The sequence below is a fragment of the Dunckerocampus dactyliophorus genome, chromosome 16, assembly GCF_027744805.1.
Source record: "Dunckerocampus dactyliophorus isolate RoL2022-P2 chromosome 16, RoL_Ddac_1.1, whole genome shotgun sequence".
In the NCBI taxonomy this organism is placed as follows: Eukaryota; Metazoa; Chordata; class Actinopteri; order Syngnathiformes; family Syngnathidae; genus Dunckerocampus; species Dunckerocampus dactyliophorus.
Window position 1 is genome coordinate 601,050 of NC_072834.1, and position 19,120 is coordinate 620,169.

At 44.6% G+C, this 19,120-nt stretch overlaps 1 protein-coding gene and 1 pseudogene across 1 annotated transcript in view; both read left to right on the forward strand.

Annotated features, from left to right (window-relative positions):
- The window catches only part of LOC129169357 (uncharacterized), a 33,394-nt pseudogene that overhangs the window by 2,401 nt on the left and 11,873 nt on the right, over window positions 1-19,120 (forward strand).
- Window positions 1-19,120, forward strand: part of flrt1a (fibronectin leucine rich transmembrane protein 1a) — a 67,911-nt gene that overhangs the window by 863 nt on the left and 47,928 nt on the right. The gene's annotated exons all lie outside the window — the stretch shown is intronic.

The following is a 19,120-nucleotide window of genomic DNA, read 5'->3' on the forward strand; positions in this document are numbered from 1 at the left end:
TGTGACGAGACAAGACGTGTGGACAGACAGACTGCATAAATCAGCTGCAGATCGTCATTAAGATGGTAAAACTGGCGTGGCAGTTGAAATCAACAAAGATTGTCAGTCACATAATCAGGGAGGGGCTTGCTGAATCAGCAAAAAATGGAAGCAATACTGTAGGTCAAGTGTGCACGTTGCTTTGTCTTCCTTCTTAGACATTGAATCAGATCAAGAACACCTGAAGCGCAATGGATTTTCTCTTTTTACATAAGAAATAAGAATAAGATGCTCGTGTGACTTTACTTCACGTAACGGGTGCGAGACAAACAGATGGCATCTCCACAGGAATCCATCTTGGAAAAGTTGGATGAGGTATTCTTGGATGGGCTACCCTCGGATGTAGCGCAGCTGAGGAGGCCGACGCCTGGCAGTCCTACGGAGAGAGCAGCCTCGCTGATTAGAGGGCATCTTCATGAAAAATCCAAACATAAAATAAAACGTCCTCAGCTGCGGGGTGCTGCTGAATAGATTTGCATGCCTTATTCGTACATCAATAGATCTGCAAGCAGTGAGACCTGCAAGCGCTGGAAGGGCTCAGACACAAAGACGCCTGGTCATTAGTCAGCCCTGCGTCTTCGCATCTCATATTAACGCTCTGCCAAGGTTGCAAAGTCTCTTCCTCCGCTTGGATTTAATATGCAAAGGTGATGATTTCCTGACAAATAGTCACATGTTTTCCCTCGGGCCTGTTGATGAGCACCAAACGTGGGAAAAGTCTGTCATCTTCCCCGTTTGTTTGCTCCACGGTGGAGAGAAGAGACGCTTGGGTTTGATGTTCCGGGTTTTTCTGACGTCATGAACGAAAGACCGATGATAGCACTTTGGACACGCCCCTTTCCGGCTTAGGGTTAGGGTTAGGGTTAGAGGACAGAGGACATCTTTGTGAACATCAGGCTTCGCTGCACATCTCAAAATGAATCCAGGAGTTCTGGCAATTATCCATCCTTCAGCTAAAGGCACAGAAGCTGTTGATGGGCTAACCTAGCGTCATGCTGCTGTGAAAAAGCGAGTGTAATGTTAGCACTGCAGCTGACGTTCTGCGTTTGTTACGTTGTCACAGCGTGCAGAAGTAGTCCCTCGCCACTTGGCACTTCCAATTTCACGGCTTCACTCTGTCACAGAAATGAACGGTTTAATGGTTTAATACGGCCTATCGTTTACAGCTGCAACAGTTCATTGATTAATCGATGGTTAATTGATTACCCAATTAATCAACAACTGTTTTGGTAATCGATTCATTGTGATTTTTTGTGATTTAAGAGAATATTCAAGCAGCAACCTGGTGTTGGTGCACTTATTAGCTCTATCAGTTCAAATCTTCTATTTCTGAATGTGTTTTTTATACAAGTCATGATTAATCAAACCAATAAATGAGTGATTAATTGGTTCTTAAAATAATTGTTAGTTGCAGCCCGACTATCGTTAGCCCAGAAATATGCATATTTAAGCAAATGTTACTTTTCCCCCCAAGTTAAGCATTTTCAAGCATGAAAATGGTTAAATGAAAAAAATACAAATCCAATCCAATCCAATCCACTTTATTTATGTAGCACATTTTATCAACACTGTTTCCAAAGTGCTGCACAGACTAGCAAAACCATAAATAATAAGTAAATAAAGGAATGTAAATGTAAATAAGTAAAAATTACGACAATAAAAACTAAAAGATCAAATGGAAACAGAGAAACGTACAACAGTAAAATATTTAAAACAAGAAATCAAAACAATAAAAGCCAAAAGTCCAAGAAGTAGGTAAAAAATAAATAAGTAAATTTAATTTAAAAACTAAAATAAATAGAACCAATAAAAACTTAAAAAATAATAAAAGACACAGAAGACCACATGACTCACGCCGAGTTAAAAGCCAGAGAATAAAAGTGGGTTTTAAGACGAGACTTAAAGCTTTCAATTGTGGGGGCTGTTTTTACATGAGGGGGGAGAGTGTTCCACAGCTTTGGACCGACTACAGAAAAGGCCCGGTCTCTGCTGGTCTTAAGTCTGGTCTTAGGCACCACCAGTTGGAGCTGGCTTCCGGACCTCAATGTGCGCACTGGAGTGTAGATTTGGATGAGGTCCGAGATGTACTGGGGGGCCAGCCCATTCAAAGCCTTAAAAACAAACAATAAAATCTTAAAATCAATTCTAAAATGCACAGGCAACCAGTGCAGGCAAATACAATTGTACAAGGCATTCAGAAGACACATTCAAAGATGTTGTGATGATATGTAGTATTCTACACTGGCCACTAGGTGGCAGTAACGTTACCGTAAGGTTTGGTGAGACACTCGAGCATCAGACCTGATCGCCACAACAAAAGGCTTTTATTGTAGGTTTGAATGATCTCACAACAGGCACAGTAATCCCTAACACGGGCTATTGTGCTAAAACTCAACTCTGAACCCCCAAACATCACTTCCTGACCACCACCCCCCCATTCATCTCCCCAGCACTGGAACGAGAGTCTTAAATGGCTTATTTTCTCTTGTAATGTCACCTATATTGGGTAGTAGGAGTGTAAAGGTGACAGAGGGGTGTTATTTCATGCTTAGAGGGCTCTCATAATGTTGAAAGCCATATTTAGAAGGTTATAAACCGGTTTTCTATGCTCTACCCATGAAAATATTCAATTTATAAAAAAGAATTGTACTTTACGGAAACTGGTCTGGAACCAATTAACCGTGATAAATGAGGGATTACTGTACATGTAAAAAGTGGAAAAGGCGTGCAATAAATGGGGGGGTCGGCAGTGATTGGAGTGATTAGAATGATGGACTGCCCGCTGCCAGTGTGCCTCGCGCTCAAGCGTGGATACCGCCACCATTGCCACCTGCAGTACCGGAGAGGGTTTCTTTTTTTCTGTTGAATGTTGAGATGCAGACGCTCTTAACAGTCTGACGCTCTTTTAGAACTTTATTCTGACCTGAGAACATCAACCGCAGTGCGGTTCCAGCAGCGTGTAGCGTAATGTACCTGTACGCACCTCCAACTCGCCCTGGGAACGCTTCGTCATTCTCAGGGTGCATTCACGGACACCCCGTACAACATCGTTATTATGCGTTTATGTGTGGTCTTGATCAACAGAGAAGCAACAAATGGATTTAGGCTGTTAATGCATACAAATATTCACCATCGTGGGCTGTGACGCTAAAACTATTTCATATACTATTGCAAATGGTGATTAATTCAAATGAGTCATTCACTTGAAAACTGTGATTAATGTGATTAAAAAGTGATCATTTGACAGCCGTAATGAAAATACCATTGAAATGAGTACGTGTATTGTATGAGATGATTGATTTACTTGGGAGGCAGCCAGTCAATAAGCGAGGTTATGTGTTGGGAGCAATTAAGCAATAAATTGGGGGCTTACTTGCAGTAATGCCCGGCTTGCTAGGACGTTCCTTGGCATCATCCTGCAGTGGATTACAGTCCGTTGTTACGAGGGAAGAAGCGCTTCATCCAAAATCATTTCATTTGGGTGTGAACGCAACACAAGTCTACTCAGACGCTTGACTTATTGATGCTATTGACTTTTGACTGATGTCCAGATCACTTTATCTTGATCTTTGACTCGTTCATTTCCCACAAGCCGTTTGTCAACTAAACAGACAAGACAGAGCTGCTCGAGTGCTTTCGAAGGAACAAGGTTACGCTTGTGGCGCTCCATACCTTTTGCGTGTTTCGTATGTTCAAGCAACATGACTACGTTTCATAGAACAAATTGAGACCTGCCAAGCTGGCCCCCCTCTGTGTCAGTGGGGCTCATTCACACTGGGAATATGTCAACTCTCTGTCTCGAAGACATTAGGCGTTACGTCTGTGACAGCGCCATCATTACAGCCAATCAACTGCCCTTTGTTCCGAGGCCTGCTAAAGCATGGCTGGTTTGTCATGGACTGTTACGCGGGAACCGGATGTGTGTGCACGCCAATGTTCCCCTGAACTTTTCAAGTGTCTGAGCGTACACATAAACAACCCGAGCATTCCTTGGACCTCTGTGAGCGCACTGTTTACGAATTGATTGGCTGAGTAAGTAAATAAGTGGCGAGGGGATCCTATCAGTGTTGCGTTCTACTGTATGTTGTTACCGCTTGTTGTCGCCCGCCACTCAGAGTTGCTTTGCAAAATGGTACAGAAAGCATTTTTATGTGTTTATTTTATTCACAGGTCATGTTGGATTTTACACGTTTGCGCACGCAGCCGATGACGGAGCCACTCCCGTCACATTTGCATACGTCTGAAATGACGACGGTCTTCTCTTTAAGGCGTAAAATTGGGAGGTCTTGCACCCTTGTCCCGGTACGGTCCATCACCTTTCTCTTCGGTGCGGTCCATGTGTTTGTTACGTCATGTATCTTTCTCTAAATCTGATGAGAAACAAACGATGTTTTCCTAAAATGGTGTCTGCGGCCCGCAATGAATTGCGCGATCACATGCAAGAATCCCGAGATGTTGTCTTGGAGGCGTCATCCGAGATGGCGGCGTAAACAAACCGGACGCTAAACAAGTGGGTGATTTTAGCAAAAATTTTGGATGTTAACTGCAACATATGCTAACCGGGGCGGACGTTAACCGAGGCACCGCTGTAGATGAAAAGTAGCGTTGGATTTTTTTTTTTATTTTAATTTTTTTTATTAAAGTGACGAAACCCGTCCTGTGAGCTGAAGCTGAACGGAAACTAAAGCTATCGGTATTTGGATGACTTCCTATGGTGCATTGATCCTCGTGGGTTTGCAGCATTTCCATACGTTGGTTGGAAATTTTCCAATGAAAGTCGTTCCCGGGCGATATGCAGCAGCAGCAAAAACACAACTGCTCTCTTCTGCTCGGCTTTAAAGTCTTGTGGAGATAGATGAGGATGGGAAGGCAGAGAGGGGGGGCCAGTGAGGCCTTTAGTGTTGGTACCCTTGCTACAGGCGTCTGTAGGGACAGCCTCCATATTAGACCTTGGTGACAAATTCATCTGCTGCACATTTGCAGGGTAAACAGCTTATTGAACCACAAAGCAGAGGTTCAGCGAGACCTCCAGCCAAAAGAGCACCGTCTCCTTTCACAAAATCCCTCTCTTTCACATCATAAATTCTGTCTTCCTGATGATAAATACCTAATAGCGTCATTTCTATGCAAGCCAAGGCATCACATCCTCTTCCACATGTGGCATTTTGTGCCACTATTAGTATGTTTCAATGCACGGGGCTTGGCAAGGCTGCCTTTCATAGATTTATTCAGACGTGTATTGCAAACCTGCTGCCATCATGTGCAGCAGACGCGCTAGTTTTACGAGGGCGATTTATTTGGCAGATTGGGAGTGTCTTTATCGGCTAAGCTAAATCCTTCACAAGCAAATCAACTGCAAAATTGATCAAGAATGGTGAGAAAAGTTCTCCACTTGACATCTTTACTTTCTTCATTGTAAAGTCAGCACACACACTGAATTAAACCTAGTGTAACATTTACTTAAACAAAGATCAGTAACTTTTTCCAGGTAGACAATCTAAGTAAATATTACAAGGGTGATCCTCATGGCAGCTAAACAAGTAAAAGTCTACTTGCTGTTTAACGATGATTTTAAAAACATCTTAAGTAACGTTTATTTACCTCATAAACCGTCGCTGAGAAATGTGTCGTTATTTTTACTGTTCTTGCAATTTATGTACATTTTTTCAAGTAATCCCTACCTGCTTATTAAAAACATCCGACAGAAATGTCTTAGTTAATATCAGCCGTAATATCCAGCTTATTTTTTTAAACTTCCAACCTAGCGGTGTAGCTAATTTATGGCAATTTGTCATCTCGTAAATCTCCAATACTTCAGAGCTCCAACTTAAAAGCGATGCCGCTCGCAAGTCAGCAGCTCATTCTTTAGCAGAAGCCAATCCCGAGTTGTAAGGTGGTTCTCCAGGAGCTTGTCCAACCATCAGACATCGCAGGAGGTCATTACTCAATCTGACTCACGGTGTCTTCTTACAAACAACGCTAAAATCATCACACAGCAAATTAACACTCAAGTAATAAAAACAATTATAATAATCACACAAACAACAGCTATTTGAACGTTTACCCACAATGCATTACTCCCAGCAGAGCAGGTCATTGGCCAACGGCAGCCACGCCTGGCGGCCACCAGAGAGCTCATGAGCGCCTCCATATCAACTTTGTAGTACATTTTACTTGGTATTCCCAAAATGTGCTGCTACTGATCCTACTGCAGTAAATGTTACTTAATATCATTCATTATTACAATGTACAGAACCAAAACAATACACAACATTTACTACCTGATACTAAGTCAACACATTCAGATTACAAAGACTTTCTACATCAGTACATTAATATGGTGTTCTCACATGGTTCACTACTAAAGGAGCATTTTTTACAGTGCAGCTTATTCACATCCACAAAGTTATTGTTGCAGGAATCCAGCATGTAAAATCACATCTTGTCTTCTTGAAATACCTGAACATCGTGCACGATGAGAGCCACAGCTGCCTTTGCAAAGACCATGAAGCTCAGTTGGGATTGACGCCGTCTTATTTCGCGGTGCTGTAGAACTACATTTCAGCGGTTTTCGCACGCCCCAGTTTTTGCAGGATTGGAAAATGATTGCCACAAAATTGTCTTGGCTTTAGTACACTGTCCAGTTTGTCCAGAGTGGATAGTGGTTCTCTACAAGTTGGGACACACTTGACTGGGTGTGTTAAACTGTGATGAGATCTCTCGTTGTCTCGCGATAATAAATTATTTAATGAAGTACAGGATCAATAAAAATGAACTGGGTACTTTCCTTCAATATATTGCCATGTGCATGCGTGCCTGTTTTCCTCGTCGCTCCCCTCCAAACAGGCAGGATGTGAGTTCACTCTGTGCATTGGTGCAGGACCAAGACGCTTCATAGAACAACGGCGAACAGAGATCAGAGTCGGCCATACCTGTACAGTTGCTTTGTCTCTGTGGGGGAGGCAGGGCCGCTAGCATACACACACACACACACACACACACACACAGCAAAAGAGTGGTAATCCATTAATGCAGTTGTAAAGCCAGCATTGCAAGAAATGCTGCAAACGTTTGACAGACACGATGAATTGCCTGTGAGAAAATACACGTCACAAACATTAATGTTGTACAACTCTTGTTGCGTCTCCTTCCTTCCTCCTTTCCAACACTGCGGCGTGCTCTGATGAGGCGTTCAAGCACACCGCGTATTTCTGAATCAAGTGTCAGAACTTTGATAAAGAAGGAGAGAAACAAGAAGTTGGAGCAAAGTATGAAGGAAGGTTCCTTAGTTAAGACAGCTTGCAGGAGGAATACAGAACGTGGGCCGGGCCAGGGTGTGTCCTGATAATTGGACCTGCTGCTGAAGATTACAAAAAGTGAGTATTCAGCTGTAACGGTCCACTCTTTAAAGTTACGTTTGCACCGGACCAGAATGACACAGCCTCCGCGTGGTCACTTCTACGGATTTGGCTTTGTTTTCTGCATGTAAAAGTGGAATTATTCTCTATAAAATGTGTTTTGTGTTCATATTTTCGGGTGTCTGGAATGGATGAATTATTTCTTATGGGAAAAATGATGGAGTTCAAGGTTGCAGTGTGTTTTCTTACCTTATTAGCTGCACAAAAGCAGCAACATACGTTTGAATCTGCTTCAGTTGCTGCTGCTTATGTCGAACAGCACGGAACAGCACGAACATGGTCGACTGCTTTTGTCGACATAAAATTTGCAACCCGAGGGTGTCATTTCTCTGGAAATTGTTCCGTTTATGTCGACGTGTTGTAGTATTAAGTTCACCACTGTTGCAAAGCAGCGTGAAACAATGACAGCGGCCTTCGGTTATTTTCTGTCATGCCTCCACTGGGGGAACGAAATGTTTAAGTTCCCCCCCGATTTCAAATACCAGTGAGAGACTGGTAATATCTGTTTATTTATCTGTACTGTACAGACTGAACTCAAAACTGAAACCAGCGAAATGGAACAAAATGGAGAGCAGTGAAGCATACGAGCGTATTCACGAGTCAAACTTCATGCCGAGTACCACAAATTCATACATGTTGGCAGGTCTGCACTAATATTGAAAGTCCGCCCTGCCTCTTACGCACCCCCTGACAGTTTACTGCACCCCCACCCCTATTTGTGAAGCACTGGTCTAGTTACGCAGCATTAATAGACTTCCTGTTCAGTGCAAAATTTGTATTTTAGTTCATTTAGCCAATTTTATGCTTAAAAATGCTTGATTTCAGACAGAAATATGTAAAATTTTCTTCAATATGCACAAAAGAGCCCCGATTTATTAATTTATTTTCAAAACCTGTGGAAGCTGCGGAATTGGAAGCGCGAAGTGGCGGAAATGCAGAACGTATCGGTACTGCTCCTAATGGATCTTGCTAGCTTGTGTTCCATGATGTGTGTTCCATGATGCACATGCAAATGAAAGACAAGAGGTGTTCCACGATGGAGGTTGATGTGTGACCCCCTCAAATGACCAGAAACTGAATGTCTGTCCAAATTGGGATGACGTATCTTCAGACTACATTTTCCGCCGTGCCTCATTGAACACGGTTGATGCGGAAAACCACATCACATTTTGTCCAAGAGAAACGCAGACTCATCGAATGCAGAAGGATGTCTGACAAAAATGGACAAGGACTGCTGGGATACACGATATCCGCTGTTGTACGTTGTACGTGCTGTTCCAGCCTGTCCAACAACACATCGACTCCCTAAGCCCACCATCGGATAGACCGTGAGGCGGAATCTCACAAGGATGAGAGATTTCGGGAAACAAACCCGGCGAGAGCGAGTTTCCCTCCCTGCTCTGTTCCACTGTTGCATGATGCTCACGTCCTTCCCTGAGCACATCAGCTGCAATGCTGATATCGTCACTTACTGTGCGGAGAGGCTTGAACGTGACAGACACTTGAAGAAATTAGTAAGCCTGGGTCTTCATATGTTCCAATGTATTATTCATTGGACTTGAATTTGGGTTTTTTACAAAGGCAGAGGGTGTGAGCAGCTGATTTGTATTGAGTGCACGCAGAGGTTCTGATGAAAGTAGTGTGATGTGATGTCATCATCACCATGATGCTGTCCAGTAGCTTTGTGGAAAAGCCACAAGAAAGTTACCGAGCTACAGTGGAACCTCAGTTAGTGTACGCCCCCAGTTAGCGTGTTTTTCGGTCATTATCGAAAATGTACGGCCAAATTTTTACCTCGTTTTGAGCACTTTGTCCAGTTAGCGTACAACATGGCGCGGGTTTTGTCATGATGTGGGTCACCACTATGTGTTAATTCCTTGACATATGGGATGTTACTCATACCGGTATTGGTTGATATCGGAATCGGAAATTGAGAGTTGGACAGGATTGGCATGTCGGTTGTCGGCAAAAAAGCCAATATCGGACATCCCTAGTTTTATGTTAACATTTGTGGGTGTCTGGACCAGGTGAATTGGATTTATATTATTTGCTATAGGAAAATTGCTTTTGTTAGAGTTTGTTTTGGTTTGAGTCGGACAGATTAATGATGTTAACCAAGGCGCCACTGTAATTCCAAATAGCGATGCTCAATATTGGCTTTCATATGGATAATGTCCAGCATTACCGATACAGATATCGGCAGCATCTCTTCCGTCAAACTAATGTTGTCCAACTAATGACTAATATTGAAAAAAGCCGATATCGTTTTTGATGCCAGTGTGGTGATTTCAATGCATGCATTTGGGTAAGTGTTGTGTGACCTGCATATTTAGTGCTCCCATCTGCCATTAACATGAAAAATGGTTCCATTTACTTGCCGCCTCGCTCTCCCCTTTTTTCCTTCTGCATTGTTTCCTCCTTTCTCCCCTCTGAAGTCGACCTCTCTCCTTCCAGCTGCCATGTTTTTGTTATCAGCAGAGACAAATGAGAAAGCGGAGAGAACGAGAGAGGGAGAGGACGCCTCAGGGCTTGTGTCCTTCTTTCCATCCTCACCCCTCTCTTCATCTTCCCGTCCCTCCCTTGTTCTTTATCCTGCGTACATGTGAGTGACAGCTGGCAGCCGGTAGGGTACAGTAGCCATGCCAACCCATTTTTGCCAAGCAACTTGAGAAAATGCACACTTGAGAGCCGCGTGCGTGTTGAATCCCCCCCCTCCCGGTGCGCTTTATTGGATAGCTCCGACACGTGGACACCCTGCCCCTCACGTAATTATTGTCATGAAATCATGGCGTCAGTTTGTTCATAGAAGGCTTGTAAATGAATTCATTGTGGAGGCTGGCTGCTAGAATACCAACCTTTACAGCAGCGGGGCTCGGACACAAATGCATTCTGAGAATTACAGCAGATAATAAATCTGGGTGTGAGATGGTAAACGACGTGGACATCCCGAATACACCAACCAGTTCAAACATCATCCAATGCCAACATTCAGGAACGCTCACTTGGAGTTGGCGCCGCCAAAGAGGTCTTCATTGAACAACTTGTTTATTCTTGTGTTCAGCAGCGTGTACACTGCAGGCAATTACACAACCATTGAATGGGGGGTGGCCAATGTGCAGCCCGGGGGCCATTGGCGGGACGCAGCTGTTTTTTTATCAGCCCACGGCACATTCTAAAAATATGATTAAACAAGAAAATGAAAAAAAAAACACAGCAAAAAAGGTGAAGTGTTATTTCGTTTTTTTGTTCTTTAAATATACACTTTATAAATATACAGTATCCTCCTCAGCATGTCTGCAAGGGGTTACCAAAGGTCAAGTATCAAAGTGGCCCGTCCATTCTTTGACTTGACAGCCCTGCCTTACATGTGCAAACGTATCATTAAGAACAATTACATGAACTCAATCAAGAGAGATTCGCAATCAAGATAATTCCACATAATTCATCAACAGTTCTGTTCGGTATTTCAATCAAATGTGTGGCGTTAATTGTTTCCACCGTGCACGTACACATCCAGTTTGCTATTAAACATTCTGAGGATAAAATAAACAAAAACAACGACCAAAACGCATGTAAAATACAGCCGAAGTCCAGGACACACATGGAAAACTTAATTTCCATTCACCATAAAATAGAAGCAACAATATGAAGTAAATGTAGAAAAGCACATTTCTGGAATGGAGTTCAGGACGCAGGTGACATTTTTGAAAGGTTATGCATAAGACGAGCTACAAGTGCAATAAAGACTTCTTGTATGGAAGTATATATACTTACATACGTCATGCATCTTACCGCTCACGTATTCTATCTGGAATTTGGATCATGAAGATGGAAAATGGCGTTTTGCTTGCCGCTTGAGACGCCGCAACAGGAGCTGCTGATGTCAGCTGACTGATGTCATGTGACGTTTGTGACTGGGTTACGGTGTCGGTCACAATGTTAATGATAATAATCACAAGGTCGCTGTAGCTTGGTCAATACGCACATCACATTACAGGGAAATGCAGCGTCGTTGATGCTCTTTGGAGTTTTTAGGAAGAATACCTGTAAGTGTTTCCCACCCCTTGCATTCTTAGCAGCGTCCTTGTTTTTATATCTGTTTTTATATCTTTAGAACGCACAGAAAAGAGAGTGTTCGTGATGTGTTCATGTGGAACAGATGCCCGTCAATGCGGCGGCTCAAGTGCCATCCTTCCTTCCTTCCTTCCTTCCATTTTCTTATGCTTATCCGGGTCCGGGAGGTGGGGGCAGTAGTCTCAGTAGGGAAGTCCAGACTTCCTGGTCCCCAGCCACCTCATCCAGTTTCCCCAGGAGGACACCAAGGTGTTCCCAGGCCAGCTGTGAGACATGATCCCTCCAGCGTGTCCTAGGTCTGCCCCGGCCATGCCCGGAAGACCTCACCAGGGAGGCGGTGATTGGTGACTAGATGCCCGAGCCACCTCAAGTGGCTCTTCTCCATGTGAAGGAGCAGCGGCTCTACTCTGATCCCTCCCAGAAGGCTGAGCTCCTCACCCTATCTCTTAGGGTGAGTCCAGCCCCCCGACAGAGGAAACTGCACAAGTGTATGTTGGTAACACCTCACACTCGAGCTGCGCCGAACGCTCGGTCGACCGTCCGTGCTTTTGGCAGAACAATCAGCGCTCTTGTCTCCTTGCCCGCCATCCACGACCCTTTTGTGAAACATAACACACATTTCTTACCCTTTCTGGGCATTCTAACCACAGAAAAGGAGTTAGCATGAGCCATGACATAACTACACCCCCTCTCGCCCGAAGTCAGCTGGGGTAGGCTCCAGCATACCCGCATGACCCTCGTGAGGATAAGCGGCATAGAAGATGGATGGATGGATGGATGGAAGGATTGTGGATGATGGGCAACATTCCAAAAAAAGACGAATGTCCCTCAGGTCTGGCGCCCCCGGTTGGCTGTCGAACGTCTGTTTCGCTCTGCGACGCTGAGAACGTGTCTCTCGTGCGTGTCTTTTCGGAGGTTTTGTGTGTTTGCAGCGTTTTCCTCGCATGCTGTTTTACGATCATGTGCGTGTTTGTCATAGATAGCAAACGCTGATAACGCTACGGCGGGTTATTCCCTTCATTTTAGGATTTCATAAACTTGTTCATAAAGTTGTCATTGTTTTTGGAAAGATACTATGAGTAATTTTGCACCATCACGACTGCTTTCTTCCGCTGCCTTTTTCTGTTCTGGTCTATTAAAGGCTTCTGCTTGGGGGGGTTTATGGCACACAGTAAAACGAGGGCTCTTGTAATGATCCTGCAATATGCAAACAGCACCTTCTATTATACAAGCTGCGTCTGCCCGCCCCCAGCCCGCCACTCCGCCATGAACGGAGTGGCACTGAACGGTTACACAAGATGAATGTCTTAACATGTGAAAATAGAACGGGCGAATCGGTGGCTGTGATTACTCGTTCTCAATTTTCACTTTTCTCCGAGAATTCCCCGGTTGAATAAAGCTTTTCTTTTCATTCTGTCACCCTGCATGAGAAGTGATTCGGGTCAGGATCTCTGGCTGATGTTGACTGAACAGCACCAGTGGAAATCCAGAATCTTATTAGGGTTTTGTGGAGGCAAGATTGCTGAATTTCACAACAATTTACAGGAAGGGAAGAGGTCAGCCACTGCAAAGCAAGTGGACACGAGATTAGAAGGAACACAAGAGGAGGAATGACACGCACACACTCAATATCCAAGTGTAATCTAGGATTATTCCGCCGCAGAAACGAGGCCACGTCCACTAAAAAAAAGGACAAGGACACAAAACGCGGCTGCGGACTTGAACCTTGTGGGATGAAGCGACACGAGCACGAATGAAAAAACTGGGATGTAGAGATTTGTTGTTTGGCTTTGATGGCACACTCAAACCAAACACACGCACTCATGCGGCAGCAGCAACTATAGCTTGCCGCTTGCCGCTTGCCGCTTGCCGCTTGCTGCTGGAGATGAACACGTAAATGTTGATGTGGCACTGATGACATCACCACAACAACACTGCAGAAGACCACCTCAAGATGTGCAACCACCTTTGGCTGGTCCTGCCACGTGCAGAGACTGGTGATGGTTGGAGATGGAAGCCACTCTCGGTGCTGCAATGATTGCTTCCTTATCTCGGCGCAGCAACAATGAACCTATTAGCTCTTTGTCAGAGGTCTGATTGGTACAAATGCAATAGCTGCCGCTCGCTCGAACCTCGGGATGTAAATCTCGTTGTGAGAGACGATTCAACGCAAATCTACGATACGATTCAAAAACCATATTTTGTAAATCGATGCAGGAAACAAACGATTCCATTCCTTTCGAGTCGACTGTTAATGTTTGTGGATGTAGACCAGGGTGCCCATCACGTCGATGGAAAGGTAGTGCGGGTCGATGGCATACATGTCACTTTGTAGATGTCACATGACACCAGCCAGACGATTTTAAGCTCCCCTCCTGATTCGCTGGTGCTCCTCTCGCGGCAAAGATAAAGTAGTGAGCGGATATGCAAGGTCATGCCTATATCGACAACAAAAATGACCCGTTCATTTGGAAGTGCTAGTTATGGCGGAAAAAAGTCAAATTTCTGGCTTTTAAACTATGATTTCATGAATAATTGGAAAATGTGCCCGTTGCAGAAAGCTTTTAAATATGTTGCCTTGACTTCGGCTGCATTGTCTTTTGCATCATCATTTTCATTTCTTGTACATCTGTGATGCTAGCATTTGCAGTTAGCTCAAGATTCAAGAGAGTTTTATTGTCATGTGCATGGTAAAACAGCAGTTATACCATGCAATGAAAATCTTATTCTGTTCATTCTCCCAAGGAAAAGAAAGAAAAACACAAGAAAGAATAAGAACATAAGAAACATAAACACATAAACATATATACCAATAAATTAAGCAACAACAACAGAAGAGACATTAATGCAAGTAAATAATACAAATAAATAAATAAATAAATAAGTGCTATGAGTGTGTGTTGCGTGTGGCGTGTCTGAGTGCTTCATTGAGAAGCCTGATGGCCTGTGGGTAAAAGCTGTTTGCCAGCCTTGTGGTCCTGGACTTCAAACTCCTGTAGCGTCTGCCTGATGGCAGGAGTGTGAATAATGAGTGTTGTGGATGTGTGCTGTCCTTGATGAGGTTGTGTGTTCTGCGTAGGACTCTAGATGTATAAATGTCTTGCAGTGAGGGGAGGGCTGCCCCAACAATGTTCTGTGAGGTCTTGATCACCCGCTGGAGTGCCTTCCTATCACGTGTTGTACAGTTACCGTAGCAAACAGTGATGGAGGCGGTAAGGACACTTTCGATGGTGCATCTGTAGAAGCAACTCAGGATTGTGGTGGACATGCCAAATTTCCTCAGTCTTCTCAGGAAGTACAGTCTCCTTTGGGACTTCTTCAGAATTTGTTGGGTGTTGTGAGACCAGGTGAGGTCCTCGCTGATGTGTGTGCCAAGGAACTTGAAGGTTTTCACCCTCTCCACCTCAGTCTCACCAATAAACAGGGGTCTATGTGGCTCCTTTTCCCTTGTTCTTGGGTCGATGATCATCTCTTTAGTCTTATCTGTATTGAGAAGGAGATTGTTATCACGACACCAAGCTATGAGGTCCGCCACCTCTCTTCTGTATGATGTTTCAACACCACCAGTGATCAGTCCGATGACTGTAGTGTCATCCGCAAATTTAATGATGCTGGTGTTGTTCTGGGAGGCCACGCAATCGTAGGTGAAGAGCGTGTAGAGGAGTGGACTCAGCACACACCCCTGTGGGGTCCCAGTGCTCACAATTCTTGAGCTGGATGTGCGGTTGTGGACTCTGACTGACTGGGGTCTGCCTGTGAGAAAGTTAAACACCCAGTTACAGAGGGAGGGAGACAGGCCAAGTGTGAGGAGCTTATTTGTGAGTTTGTGGGGGCTGACTGTATTAAAAGCGGAGCTATAGTCTATAAATAGCATTCTGACGTATGTGTCCTGGCCCTGTAGGTGAGAAAGGGCTGTGTGGATGGCAGTGTTGACTGCATCATCCGTGGACCGGTTCTGGCGATATGCAAACTGTAGAGGGTCCACAGTTGCCGCCGGGATGCTCTTTTTGATGTGGGTCATGACTATTCTTTCAAAGCACTTCATAACAATAGGAGTGAGTGCTATAGGGCGATAGTCATTCAAGCAGGTCACGTTGCTCTTCTTGGGTACGGGCACTATGGTGGTGGACTTAAAGCAGGTCGGTACAGATGCTTGTGCAAGCGACAGGTTAAATATGTCAGCAAGCACATCAGCTAGCTCTGATGAGCAAACCCGAAGTGCACGTCCTGAGATGTTGTCTGGGCCTGCTGCTTTTCGTGGGTTTGTTTTGTTTAGAACCCTGCGCACATCAGCTGATGTCACCATGAGAGGTGCGTCCTGTGTGCTCCCCAGGTTCAGCCACCCTCTCTGCTCATCAGAAGTTTGGGTGTCAAAGCGGGCATAGAACTCGTTCAGCTCATCTGGAAGTGTGGTTTGGCTGGACGTGGCTACGCTACTCTGCTGTCGATAGTCTGTGATGTGCTGGAGGATGTAATACATGAACTGTGTGCATAATGAATGCTACCTCGTTTGGGTGGAACGAGAGGGATTCCAGCCAAACCACCGCACCATCGAAGTACTCCAGTTGAGTACAGTACACGTTTTCTGTCAAGATTGACAGAATACATTTTGCATGTGCATTGTTGCCTGGCTTTCGCAGGCCACAAAAATGATGTGGCAGGCCAAAATCAGCCCTGGGCCTTGAGTTTGACACCTGTGCCTCAGACGGACTAAATCAATGTCAATATGACCCAAACACACACACATGGTGGTTTGCTTGGTTTGCTTCGCAGCATATTAGAAAAGAGGCAGGAATGTGGATCAATGTTTTCCAAAGTCAAAGCTGAATATCTTGTTTTGCCTAAAAGACGATAATAGATAAGATAAAAGGTCTGCTGTCATGGATGACTAAGACATTTTTTAAATATTTACATTTGAGAGGCTGCAATGCGAGGATATTTACATTTTTACATAAAAAAACAATGAACCATATATCAAAATAGTTGTTGATTAATTTGGATAATCAACTAATCTTCAACTAATCAATGAATTGTTGGAGCTCTTTTCTGTCTTATTTAATGTGTCAAATTGTTATGCAAGCTGCTGCAAGTGCCTGGGTCCCTTTGAGCACAGCACTTTAAACAGCAGGACGTTGCTTTGCAGAAAGCAGAATGAATTTCATGGAAGAGGACACCCAGAATGTACCTGGATCAGGGTGAGCTATGCACAGGGAATATCAACGTCCCTCCTTGTTTACTTCCCAATCAAGCAAAACTCGGCAAACAACAAAGCGAAACACACAGACAAACATTAAAAAAGAGCCACAACATACAAAACATCACTTTCCTGAAGAAGCTTGTCATAGACAGCTTGCTTCTCTAAGCTCTTTTTTACACGAGCTGGAGCAGCTTCCTGGAGTTGCTGTGTTGCGTAGTCCCTATGATTGCCTTTAATTCACTAGAAAGTCTATCAGTGCGCTGTGCCACGGTCAGGCTGCCTCAAACTGTTTGTGTCCATAATGTCTGAGACAATAGGAATCCGTGGGGGGGTACTTACTTACCTTTATGTTAAAAGTATTTGCAGTTGGTGCACATCCACTAATAAAATTGCTCTGGCTTAACGTGAGGGAGTTTCTACCGAGCGTGAGTGACGAAAGAAGGAGATATTTGACTTGGACTTTTCAAGGTCTTTCTTTCCCCAATCACATTTTCCACCAGTTTCCTTGCGTGATTGTTTGTGATAAATGTACTATAATCTACTATAATCAGTAGCTGTCGTTTATATACTCCATCTCTGAGCTGCACTCCAGTGCACTTTTACAGACTGCAAGCGTATGAAAAGAGCATGAAAGAACAAAACCTGCAAGCATTGGCTGGTCAACCTCCACTGGTGTCTCTCAGGTGTTCCTCATGTTGCGACTGTGAATTGTGCAGGCGGATTCTCTTCCAGCCAACCTTTTTCTCCAAAACACAGAAGCCAGAATCAGAGCTGTGGTGTGTCAGAACCGCTAAAGCCGCCGCCCCCCTCCAGTCATTTATGTCACCCGTACATTTCAGTGGTGACCGGGATTGCTTTTTACGAGCCCAGCGATCAATCCGTCCCATAACTCGATCTGCCAGTCAATCATGTTTTAAATGAATAATTCACAGCCCATCAGAGAAAGCTGGGCGACATGGTTCACGAGCGAGGCGCCCCCCAACAACTTGCTCCAGCCATCGGCAGATAAAGTGCGCTAAAGCTGACATTTGCGCGTGGCCACGCTCATCTGTGATAAACGTTACAGGAAATCACTTTATGCGGCTGACTTGAAGAGCCTGCAACGGCGGGCAAACAGCCAACGTGATTTGCATGCTGTTGTTGTTTTGTCCAAGCCGGACAAGGATGTACAAAAATGATAAAAAAAGGCAGCGGGGATGCTGATCATCATCATCATCATCACTCCTAACTACCAAAAACACAGCCAAAGACCACACATGCTTGCCAGGGAGAAATTCAAACCCACATGCCTCAGGTTAGGGTGCTGAGTGTGTCTTTCTAACTTTATCTGGAGTGCAATTAAGAATTGCACATGTTCATTGTTTTTTGGAATTTTGCCCATCATCCACACTCCTTAAAGCCTGAGTGTTCCATTTCCATAAGTGAGCTGCATATTAACCAAGCTAACACGACAAACGACATTTACCTGGCGGGGTAACACGATGCCTTGCTCATCCCAGCGTCACTCCCAACGTCTCAAGCCGCTGCAACGGGACAGACGGGAGAGTGGATACTACTGGCTCTCAATTTCACTACCAAGACTCAACAAGATGCTCGTTTGCTGTCAGCATTTTTGACCTGAGGACCGGAGTACAAGTCTTGTGCTGGAAGACACGGCCGTCCCAATGACGCCGCACATTGGAAGTGTCGTCGCTGTTTCTGTGCTGCTGCTGTTGACGGAAGTAGCGTTAGCTCCTCTGGACTATGCCAGATCAATGCGCCCAGGAAAGAAGTTACAGTAATGTTTGAAACCATCAAAATACAGCAAGATACTGTAAGTATTGCAGTACATGTATTTCATGTCATCGTGCACAAGCTGGCCTGCAACGCGATCCCAGAAAGTTGAAAAATGTTCAACTTTTCATCGCTGTCGCCCAGACGAGGACCAATCGGCAGGAGATTCATTGATCGACCGATGAGCGGACAGGATGCTAATCGGTACGCTCTCGCAGGTAAACATGGAGGAAAAAATACAAATAATATTTGCCGTGTCAGAGTTCCCGGAGCTATTTGACATTTCTGAAGAAAAAAGCATCAGCACGGGAACTCGGTGACAGCGTAAACATGTCGACTAAGTTTACATTCATTTACACGGAAATTTATCTTCAATACTAGCAGGATCCGGTACTAGCAAGAGTACACGAGCAACACCGGCCGCTTTCCCTCCTATGAACTAATTTGGTACCCCCACTTTCCCTCCACCTCTGACAGCCAATCAAAACCGTGGGAGACTCGTAATTTGCTCTGGATGTGAGCGCGTCGCCTCCCATGTGCAGGGCTTGCTACGCATTAGTGATGAGTTTCGCCAATCGTGGGTGTTTGTCGCATCCCGTGTGTCTACGCCGTTGTGCTG